We start from the raw sequence: 12,404 nt of genomic DNA on the forward strand, positions 1-12,404 counted from the left end.
GAACAAAACTTTACTTATTTGTTGTTTCTGTTTTTACAATTATTAGTCGCTTACCCACCGCATGAAAATGTGTGATGTATTATATCTTATATTTATGTATACGATTTTTAATTCGTTTTTATACATTTTAAAAATCAATCCACAGTTAATATATGATTTTCAAGACATTTGATACAAGTATATATAGTGATTTATGAAGAATATATGTACATATATACTCAAACTGCACATTGGTGCACGTAAATAAAAAGAAACTAGATCAGACCATACTATATGTATCCTCAAATCGCATATCATGTATTTAACATTAGTTTGTTCTCCACCATTGACATATTTGGTATGTTAGTATTTCATTAAGATGCAGTTTCCTTGCCACACATTAAAATCATTTATTCATATCTGATTGAGTTTTTTAAATGAAAATTATTGCAATAGCTCATTTAGAGCGCTTCGTGTTCAGCTGAGCTTAAATTTGATCACTAGGCCATGAAGTATATTTTTTATAACAATTGAACTAGAAATACGTGTATAAGGTAGGTTCTAAGAACGTCTACCGTTGATTGTTTTGCTAAAATATGTTTGGTTATCATAAAATCATAAAAAGGCATTAAAACGAAAACAGTATAAATCAGGCTAGAGCATTTAGATTTTAAATAAAACATAATTTATATTTTGCCTTCGTCTGTTCTATCACTCAAGGGAAACAAAGAAGTTGCCCACCAAGCTGCTTAACATGAGCCTCGATTTACATGTGTTGGGCTGTTTTCAGATAAGTTTGAGACCATGAGAGTGTTATTTCCAAACGTTTTATTATAAACTGATGTTTCACACATCATGTGGCCTTGAACTAAGCACAGGAGTTTTTCGATCGAAATTAAGTACTTCTGATATTATCTGGAAGTTACAATTACTTCCGTATGGTAGTGATAAACAATTTAAAAATGAAATGTAATTGCATATAACTTATCCGAGTCTTTGAGAGGTTCATTTGAATATAACACTTTTTATAAAGAAGCAAAGAGGTGCATTCCATTCACACTGTTTTGAGGCATACATTTTAAATACTTTGCCAACGAATATGGAAACGCTTTTTGTGATAACCGATAGTTAAACGCAATAAACGTATACTAACTTTGAGACATAAGTAAAGGATTTCTTCGAAAACCACTGTCATAAAAACCACACGTCTAGCGAAGTTTAATGTTACTGTGCGTCTCTAACAATAGACATTTCGTATTTTTATAGCAAAAGTTAACATATCCCCGTTATGTCGGTCTGTCCGCTTGAAATGATACAAGTTTGAAGAACGTTATTCCCCACTTTTATCATGCAATTAAATTGACACTTAAGATAGGTCATCGTTACTTAATTAACATGCGCAACAAACCTTGTTAATCCCCCGTGACCACACACTCTCGGTATCCCCACGCTTTTTGAAAAGCATGGGGATATTGTGGTTATCTCCGCCGTCCGTCTGTCCGTCCGTCCGTCCTGGCCACTATCTCCTCCTGCACTATAAGCACTAGAACCTTGACACTTACACACATGGTAGCTATGAGCATATGTGCGACTCTGAACTTTTTGGAATTTTGATCTGACTCTGGGTCAAAAGTTATGGGAGTTGGGTCGGGACCGGTCAGCGATTTTCACTCATTTTTTTAGGAAAGGTTACACTAACTTTTTCATTTATTTACAACAAATTGATACTGAACCTCTCTTATGAAAATACGGTCAATCTCAACTATGCATGGCCCCATTATCAACCCTGGGGCGCCCCGCCCACATAGACCACACCCACCTAAAATTGCCTTTTAATAAGTTCTTCATTTCTACACCGATTCACTTCAAATTGATACTGAACCTTTCTTATGACAATACGGTCAATCTCAACTATGCATGGCCCCATTACCAACCCTGGGGCGTCCCGCCCATATAGACCACACCCACCCAAAATTGCCTTTCACTATAATTTCTTCATTTCTACACCGATTCACTTCTAATTGATACTGAACTTCTCTTATGACAATACGGTCAATCTCAACTATGCATGGCCCCATAACCAACCCTTGAGCGCCCCGCCCACATAGGCCTGACCCACCCAAAATTTCCTTTTACTATTTTTTTCATTTCTACACCGATTCACTTCTAATTGATACTGAACTTCTCTTATGATAATACGGTCAATCTCAACTATGCATGGCCCCAACCCTGGAGCGCCCCGTCCACATAGGCCACACCAACCCAAAATTGTCTTTTACTATAGCTTCTTCTTTTATACAGCAATTCACTTCTAGTTGATACTGAACTTCTCTTATGACAACACGGTCAATTTCAACTATGCATGGTCACATTACCAACCTTAGGGCGCCCCTGGGTCAAACATTCGGCGTGGGGATACGCGTCGGGCTCTGCCGCGCCATTTCTAGTTTTTATTTGCATTCGAACGTAGCTGACATGTATGGCGCTTCCACGATAAACGTCACATTTAGGCTTAATTATCGGCTAAACAAGGCTCCGACACTTAAAAAAATCATCCTATTGGACTTTTATGAAAATATGTCATTTAATGAACATTCACGACAAACGACAAATACCTTACATATGTTGTTCTCATAATCTTTCACTGTGTTCATCTTTGACGTCTCTCGTCACGTAAGCTTTTGGGTTCTCAACTAAGGTATCCCAAGAATAAATAGGACTTAAGTATACCAATCTACATATTTTGTTAATTGACTACCAATAAAAACTACTGTGAATATGACGAATGCAATCATGCAGTTATTCTTACATTTATCTCGGTCCAGAATAATGGGCGATGTTAATGACAGATTACCAACGCCATTGCATGTTTGCCGGAAGTCCAAGATTCTTCTGAAAACCACATCTTACATCGCAATTTTCGCTTTAATCAACGCGAAGCTGCCATATATTCTCCCCTTATTTGATCGTCCGTTATTACAGGTTATAACGTGGTGGCATAAACACGTCGAGTACTGTCAGTAACCCTGTTTTCACTCTGTCTTTTTTTAATACGTCGACATTAATCGGTGTCCTTAACGCGTAAGACAATTTGCAGGGGGCAGGATCACGTGACGTAGTGGGTTTTCCCAAATAAATGTGAATTGATAAAACAGACCGGTTAGTTGTGCTGTTTTTTCCCAATAACTTTTTTAAACAGTTTTTCGTTATTAATTTAGTTTGTGAAACGGCAACATATCTATTAAACCGTATACAATCGATGTACTTTATAAAAAGTATTGTTTCACATGCATGTGTTGTGTTTTTCAAATGTCAAACAATACATCTTTTTGACCGCATCTTTGTTTTTTTTATTCCGACAGGTGGCCATTTTGTCAGGCCTACATCAGGTAAGTGACAGGTAATACAGTTCATCTACACAAAGATTGAATGCTGCTGTCGTCCGGATCTGATATAGTTTTCACCTGTTTGTCTGCACTAGGTGTAAAACAATACGGGTTTGCATGTACCGATTAGGAATGCAATTGTTAGTAACCATTCGTTATTGCGGTATAGCTCATCTACAAGCAGCTGGCATAATATTGTACATCATATAACCTGGTGAAACCAAGGCTCTATTCTCTGTTAGTTAACTCTGAATCAAAGCTGCATCTGGCTAGAAAGGGTAGAGCATTGTAAATAACTGGCGATGCAAGATTAAGTTGTATTTGATTTGTGTTGTTGTTGTTATTAATTTTTTATGAATTTTTATGACGTTCAAATTCAGTGTTGCTCAAGCTGGCTATTTATTGTGAGTCCTCGAGTAATAGCGGATATTGATAGTGCACATTATGTCAGGAAATTTATGGTATCAAAAAAATATCCGTACATTCACAGGTGACTCTTGTATTGCTTTTGTTCTGAGGGTCTGGGAAAAGTTTGGATAATTCAGTGGTAAGATAATTGGATTGAAGGAAAGTTATGTTATTGGTTAAATAAAATAGGAGGTTTATCCAGAAAAAGGGTGTTGTAAAGTGTTTTTTTGCCGGGCTGTGGAATTAATTATTAATTAGTTGTTCATGGTGGAATATATGAGTATATATAGGATATGTAAGTAAATGAGGTCTGAGGAATGTGTGATCTATCAATGTGATTGTGGAATAATTTCAAATGGGTGATGCTATTTATTATAAATATTAAACTCACATTGAGGATCTGTTTTAAATTGAAAACACCTTGGGTCTAGTGCCTGATTGCTTAGAAGAAATTGTTTCCATTATTAATATTAAAAGAAATTGAAACTAAAGGTGAGGTCAATAGAAGGTGGATAAACAGCAAATTTTCCTTTTGTGTGGATTCTTAAAAATAAGACATTAATTAATTGGTGCTTTAAGCAATTTAAGCTTGTTAGAAGTACAATAAGAACGGTGTTACAAGTTATCAATGACTGTTGTTTTGGAGAAGAATATAATTAGAAGGTTCTAATTTAAAGGTGTTATGTAGTTATTTGGTTGCTTATTTTTTTGTTGTTAGAACATGCCAGCTTCCTACATGGTAATCTTTCTGTCATGCTTGAAAACTCAGGTTTGATCTTGTTTGGCAGTGAGCTAGATAGGTTTAAAATTGTTTCAAATTACCTACGTTTATTCATTAGTATGCAGAAACTTTAGACCTCTAGAAGGATAAAGTGTGGATGTGACATTACTTTTTCAGTTGTTAGAGGTTAAAATGATCGAGATAAATCTTAAAAGGTTTTAATAAAAATAATGCTGTTTTTGAATAACAATTTGTGAATACAGATATTATAGTGAAACAGCTATGGAAATGAATGTGAACAAAGTGCTGGAATAGGTGGGGAAAAAATTAATACAGTGGAATAATTTTTTTCAAAAAGTGTTGAGGTAATATCTTGTAAAAAATGGAATATAAGTGGTTTAGGTGTTAAAATCTTAATATGAATCTGGTGAGAGGTCCAATAATTAAATAAGAAAATCAAGCACAATGGATTTTATCAGATCAATTTTGCACAAGCTATGAAAGGTCCAACAGTTCAATAAATAAAAATAAAATCGCGAAAAATGGATTATCTCGGATCAGCTTTGCACAAGTTGCGCCCAAGGCGGCGGTCGGTGGGCACGATACCCACTCTGCAGGTGATACCGGATAACGATGAACCAGTTGAGATATTCACGCCGGACGACCCTGAGGAGGCGTCGCGTATTAGTCAATACCGGCGACAAAGCAAGCGTCGTGCTTCGTGTCCTGCTCCTAATGCCCAGGTATGTTAATCACTATTACATTGCATCCACAGGCGTCACTTCTCAAGTATAACCTATTGGGTATTTGCTTGTGCACAATCGGTAGGTGCCACTTTTGTAAGGGGCAGTCCAGCTGATTAAGCGTTGTCCACCATGAACAAGACTGATATTAAAAGACTTAATGGTTTTAGTCAGTGTGTGTTTTTGGTCAAATTTGGGGCTGTTATTTATACCCATTCCCAAAGTCAAACAGAATAGTATATATCTTTCCCAATGACTGTCTAAATTTCCCAATTGAAGGTTAAAAAAATGTGGGAAAATAAAATGCATTTTAAAGGTTATTTGAATTGTGCTATGCAGCCTTATATGGGTAATGATCCATAGTTAATATAATATACAAAAAAATTATACACCTATTTCCCAATTTTAATCAAAATGGCGCGTTTTTCCAAAGTAACAAGGGCTCGGGCCCAATTACCGAAATGGTGGAAAAATAACAACTGTCAGCTCCATGACATTGTGTCCACAGGTCCCGCTTTTCAACTAACTTGTGTGGTTTTTGCTTTTTCACGATGGGTAGACGAAGGCACTTCTTTTAATCTAGAGGCACAGTAAAATTAAAGGTGATGGTGTCTGCCTTGCGACGGGGAGGTAATGGGTTTGATTCCCACTGTTGGAGATCGTTCTTTAGATCTCCCTAAACGACACCAAGTACTGGTTATTCCCAGGAAACAGACTTAAGAGCATTTAAATAGTCTTAGTCTTTCATAGGTTTAACTTATTCTCAGCTACATTGCATCCACAGGTGGCGTTTCTCAACCATCCAGACGAGTGTTATTTTTGCTTATTCGTGTTGGGTGGGTTCTTGTTTTAGTGAAGAATTGTTCTGTGTAGTTATTTTACTCAATGTAAAATATTATGAGTTATATCAATGTACATTTCCTTGATATTGATAAATCATGCTTTCAATAATAATGTATAAATATTACTTGGAAACTGTCATATTTCTTTAGACTTAATCTAAGCGCATGTATGCTTATCAAACAGGAATATAGTAAATCCAGTTCTTATATAGAGGTTGACAAACAAGTGCAGCCATTCTTTTTTTTTAGAATGCCTCAACATAGAGATTTGGCTGTCGTAGCTTTAGCTATTGTATCAAATCCCTTCCACCAAAAAACACCACGCTATGAATAGCCCATTTCACCAGGAGATCAGCAATATTCGCAGAAACTCTGAATTCTAAGTGTTATCAACTGACCACGCTAACCAATCAAATTCTGGTGTATTATGTTTACATTAAATCAGCATGGCGTCTGCTTCAGCAGTTTCCTTTGTTGACATAAAAATTGTCTTTTCTAGCAGTAGTTTGCCGCAATATCTTCAACAAATTAATATTACAACAATAATTACTAGTTACTTTTTCAACATACATTCGGACTTTCGTTCAATCAGAGAAGTTTCATACGAGCTGTTTACAAACAGACACGTCAGAGTATGTATAGGAGGTTTTTTCGTGAAGTCACAATGTGATTTTACTTTTTAAGATAACCAAATTTTTCTCGAAACGTAGTGCTAGTATTTTTTATTGGAAGTCGATTCAATCTTAACATCGTTTCCACCAGCGGCCCACATTCTTACACAAGGCACACGTGCGTCATTTTCTTCGGTGTATTCTCTATTTATCAGTAAAATGTTTGCCATGAATGTACAAATATTGCTACTATTAATATATTAATTGTACATGTTTACCCCAGCATTTCATTGGTCAGCCAGTAACCTGTTCGGAATCTTATTGGCTGAAATCATAAATATTCGTGACTATCGGAGTGAAATGGGCTATTGCTTGATCTTAATATTAAATAATTGTTTATATTTACTTTCATTTTCCTATGCAATATTTAAATCTTCTGTACACCTCATATAAAATCATCATTTAGTGGAAAATTGCACTATACTTCATTAAATTAATACAAATTAAAAACGTAGCCCTCTAGAAGGTGAAGGATTTTACCTTTAAATGCAGTGTACATTGATAGCCCATATGGGAAGCAACCAAGACATGAAGTTTGGTACGTTTTTTAGGGGCTATGAGGGTTTTGAGTAAACATGAAACAGGAGAATTCAAACAGTAATTTGGTTGCGGGATTAATTTGACATCAGAATTAGTTTTAGGCCCATGTGAGACATTTTTTTGAGCTTTGAGAGATTAAAAAAAAATGTTACATACTTTATTTGTGCAAAATGATAGACATCAGTAAACTGCTATATATAATACTAGTAAAATGTGACTTTGTGTATACGTCTGATGTGAGTGAAAATCATATTCAGACCTAAAGAAATAAGACGTGAAAAAAACTTGATTAAAAATATAAAACATGATAGTAGAATTAGAGGCTTTATGAAGGGTAAAACCATGCATCTAATATGCATACATGGTAAGCTGTGAGCTTTGAACCTGTATCTAATGATCTAACTAGATTCATCTATGGGGAGTAATATTGCAAGAGGCTTAGCTTCTAGTACAATGTAAGATTCTCTCTTTGATGCTGGCCTTATGTATTTGATTTACCATGCATGCAATCTATGGTTAATGGCCAACTGTACTGTAAAGTATTGATGCAAAAGTAGGTTACAGCATAGAGATCAATGATGGACTAAAGAAAAATATGGAGAAAACCCTTTCCTTTTTTAAGGGGCCTTTTCATGTCTTGGTAAATCGACAAAATTAAATAAAAATGTTTCGGATTTGCAAATTTTTGTTTCAGTTATGATATTTGTGAGGAAATAGTAATACTGAACATTTACTATGCTCTAAAATATCCATTGTATGCATCTTTTTACGATTTGAAAACCTGAAAAGTATCAAGCATTGCAAGGTGAAAGGATTGAATAATTTGGAAAGTTCTTTTGTTGTCATTATAGTTTGGATACAAGGATTACATATTTAAGTACAAAATACATCTGCCAATAGCATTTGCATGAATGGTTGAGTGGTCTAAGTGGGAGTCTTTTTACTCCAGGACTCCAGGGTCAGTTTGGGGTTACTTTTTATCCTTTTTTACAATTTATTCTTGTTTTTTTACTGGATATTTTTAGGTCCAAGGTTTAAATTTATCAATATAAAGCAATTAATGACAAGCTTCAATACATGCCAAAATCTGTGAAAAGGCCCCTTTAATTGCTAATTTCTTACCCTTTCTATGCATACTTCGATTAAGTTTTGATGCAAAGGTAAGGAAATCAATGATACTTCTAAGAAATAATAAGGAAAACACTGTCCTTTATAATTGCTATTTTTAGTTGGTCGCATTAATAGCGGCCAACTAAATATACAGAGCATATTTTGCAAATCAGTATGTGCTTAGAAGCCTAAGCTACCCTAAGAACAGGAACTCACTATGCTAGGAACGATTACCGCTGCCTGTCTGTACTGCAGACGATGTAGAGCGTCTGCTCTACTTCTGCAGTGAGTGTATTTACCAGCTTGTAAGACAACATTGGCCAGTCTAGTGTTTATCATTGAAATCTGTACATATTGGCTGCTTTCAGGGAAAACGGGGCTTAATGCCTATCAAATAAGATTAGCCTATGCACACTGATTATCCTGTGTAATGTGCACAAGCTAATCAAGGACGACAACAGCGAACAACCTCAGTGCCTTCAGCGCTTTTATTTAATTAATTCTTTATGCATGTGCTATGTCATTAATGGCCCAGCGTACTCTATGGTATTAATGTGAAATTAGGTTAGAGTAGAGAAATCAATGATCTTATTTAAGAAATATATGGAGAAAAACTATTATTTTCCTTTCTAATTGCTAATTTTTAATTTATTCTTTATGCATGTGCTGTATCATAAAAGGCCCAGACTGGGCAGTGTACTGTACAGTATTGATGTGAAACTAGGTTAGAGTAAGGTAATCAATGACCAAACTTAGCAATAATAAGGAAACAAAACCTGTCCTTTCTAACTATAATTTTTAATTTATTTTGTATGCATCAGCTGTATCATTAATTGCCCAGTGTACAGTACAGTATTGATGCAAAAGTAGGTAAGAGCAGAGAAATCAATGATCTTACTTAAGAAATATATGGAGAAAACCCTGCCCTTTCTAATTTCTAATATAACTTACCATGCAAGTGCTGCATCATTAAATCTTTCAGTGCTGGAACCTAATTTTGAAGGCCTTTGCAAACAGTTTGGAATCAGATGAGACGCCACAGAAAGTGGTGTCTCATCAGATTCCAAACTGTTTGCTATTCTGATATTATTCTTTGAAAAAAATCGAAGAAAATTTTAAATTCAGCAGACAACATTTTTGCAGACGACAAATTTTCCAGCATGCAAATGGTAAATGGGGCAGTGAATCATGTTAGATAGTGATGCAAAACTGGGTTAAATCAAAAAGATCAATGATGCCACTTAAGAATCATATGGAAAATAAATCTTACAAGTGGCCAATATTTGTATTTTATATATTTTAGTACTGTTTTAAGCAATGTTTGTCAAAAATATTGATGCTAATGCTTCCATTTAAAAAATGTTGATGGTTTTTATTCATTTGTAAATGCAGCTAAACACTGGAAGATGAAGGTTTTAAGTATGTATGAATTATACTTAATTTGCTGTACTTTAAACAAATGCAAACTTCAAATTAAATGTTGTGGGAACTTATCATGAAAGATTGATCTTTTTCATTTTCAACCTTAATAGTAATTGTTTGTAATACTGGGCGCTGTTCCATTTACCCATTTTTTTGAGAATAATACTACTTATTTAAGGTATAAGATAGTATGTGAATTGATGAAATGTATGAACACTATAGAATATTATCTTGAAAGTTGAATAACAACAAGCATGCATTAAATTTCAACCTGTGATCATGAGCTGTATTATATTCTCCTGAGCGAAATGCATTTCATAGCTTTTGTGAGCCATCAAGTATTGTTAATTGTTCTTTTGATGTAGTTCATAAACTTTATTTCACAAATCATTTTCACAGCGAGTTCATGAACACTGAAACATTTTAGTGTGATTAACAGTCCTTGATTAACACTTGTGAAATACTGTGAGCTTTATTAGCATTTAAGACCTACCAGGAGTTTTTCATGAACATGAACATAATTAATTTGTTCTGGAATTGTTATAATGAACTTCTACACATAAACAGTTCTTTAAATGTCTTTATGCCCCCTATAGGGTGGCATATAGCAGTTGAACTGTCCATCAGTCTGTCTGTCTGTCCGTCCGTCCGAAAACTTTAACATTGACCATAACTTTTGCAATATTGAAGATATCAACTTGATATTTGGCATGCATGTGTATCTCATGAAGCTGCACATTTTGAGTGGTGAATGGTCAAGGTCATCCTTCAAGGTCAAAAGTAAAAAAAAAATCCAAGGGAAGTAATAATCTGTAAAAGGGAGATAATTTCTAAACGTGCTAATGATATATTGAAATTTTACTTCAAAGCAGCGCAATAGGGGGCATTGTGTTTCTGACAAATACTTCTCTTGTTGATAAACACTTTATGAAATAATGAGTGTTATTATCTCATTCATAAACTGACATTGGTTTGTTTTTTTAGAAACATAGTTAAGGATTTGAATTTTAAGCCAATGAAGAACTGTTCTTCAAATAGCTTTTGGAATTATCTTGAACTTGTATAATGAAAAAATGTGTATGCTGTACACTTTATGGACTGATGAAGACAAATCATAAACCCATGGACAAATTATCAATTTGTAACATTTGATGAGGGTATTTTCTAGCCTATAAATGATTTGTTGTACATCCAAATTAATGTTGCTGTGGACAATAACTTTTGAACCATTGAAACAGTACTGGCAGATTGTTCTCCCTTGTGGGTTGATTATCCCTTTACCTCTTTGATACGTATTTTCACGTATGTGTAGTCCCTTAGAAAGTTATATTTAATTTAAGACCTTCCTTACTAGATTCAAGTTTGTATGCCCCCCTTCGAAGAAGAGTGGGTATATTGTTTTGCACTTGTCGGTCCGTCGATTGGTCAGTCCCTCCACCAAATGGTTTCCGGATGATAACTCAAGAACACTTTGGCCTAGGATCATGAAACTTTATAGGTACATTGATCATGACTGGCAGATGACCCCTATTGATTTTAAGCTTGCTAGTCAAAGGTCATGGGCACAATGACTCGAAACAGTAAAGTGGTTTCTGGATGATAACTCAAGAACACTTTGGCCTAGGATCATGAAACTTCACAGGTACATTGATCATGACTGGCAAATGACCCCTTTTGATTTTCAGGTCACTAGGTCAAAGGTCATGGTGACAGTGACTCGAAACAGTAAAATGGTTTCCGGATGATAACTCAAGAACGCTTACGCCTAGGATCATAAAACTTCATAGGTACATTGATCATGACTGGCAGACGACCCCTATTGATTTTTAGGTCACTAGGTCAAAGGCCAAGGTCACAGTAATTAATTTATTGTGTTTGTCAAACTGTATCCTTGGTTAAAACTTTTGCAATATCTAAAATGGTTTCTGGATGATAACTCAAGAATGCTTACGCCTAGGATCATGAAACTTCATAGGTACATTGATCATGACTGGCAGATGACCCTATTGATTTTCAGGTCACTAGGTCAAAGGTCAAGGTCACAGTGACTCGAAACAGTAAAATGGTTTTCTGATGTTAACTAAAGAATAATAATACCTAGGATCATGAAACTTCATAGGTACATTGATCATGACTGGCAGATGACCCCTATTGTATTCAGGTCACTAGGTCAAAGGTCTAGCTAGGCCACAGTGACAAAAAACGTATTCACACAATGGCTGCCACTACAACTGACAGCCCATATGGGGGGGCATGCATGTTTTACAAACAGCCCTTGTTCTTGGAATCTTGTTGTGGTATTGTTTGAACCCCATATGAGACACCTCATCCTTTTTATGCCCCCGGTAGGGTGGCATATAGCAGTTGAACTGTCCGTCAGTCAGTATGTCAGTATGTGTGTATGTCAGTTTGTGTGTATGTGTGTATGACAGTCTGTCCATCCGTCCAAAAAAGACTTTAACATCGGCCATATCTTTTTCACTATTGACGATTGCGACTTGATATTTGGCATGCATGTGTATCTCATGGAGCTGAACATTTTGAGTGGTGAAAAATGAAGGTAAAGGTCATCCTTCAAGGTC

At 35.4% G+C, this 12,404-nt stretch overlaps 2 protein-coding genes and 1 long non-coding RNA gene across 4 annotated transcripts in view; 1 reads left to right on the forward strand and 2 right to left on the reverse strand.

The window, feature by feature from the left end:
* The window catches only part of LOC127856506 (radical S-adenosyl methionine domain-containing protein 2-like), a 157,147-nt gene that overhangs the window by 71,822 nt on the left and 72,921 nt on the right, over positions 1–12,404 (reverse strand). The window lies entirely within an intron of this gene.
* The window catches only part of LOC127856511 (radical S-adenosyl methionine domain-containing protein 2-like), a 227,848-nt gene that overhangs the window by 29,333 nt on the left and 186,111 nt on the right, over positions 1–12,404 (forward strand). The gene's annotated exons all lie outside the window — the stretch shown is intronic.
* LOC127856534 (uncharacterized) overlaps positions 1–12,404 on the reverse strand; it is a 65,049-nt gene that overhangs the window by 12,388 nt on the left and 40,257 nt on the right. The window lies entirely within an intron of this gene.

This window comes from Dreissena polymorpha, chromosome 13 (assembly GCF_020536995.1).
Source record: "Dreissena polymorpha isolate Duluth1 chromosome 13, UMN_Dpol_1.0, whole genome shotgun sequence".
In the NCBI taxonomy this organism is placed as follows: Eukaryota; Metazoa; Mollusca; class Bivalvia; order Myida; family Dreissenidae; genus Dreissena; species Dreissena polymorpha.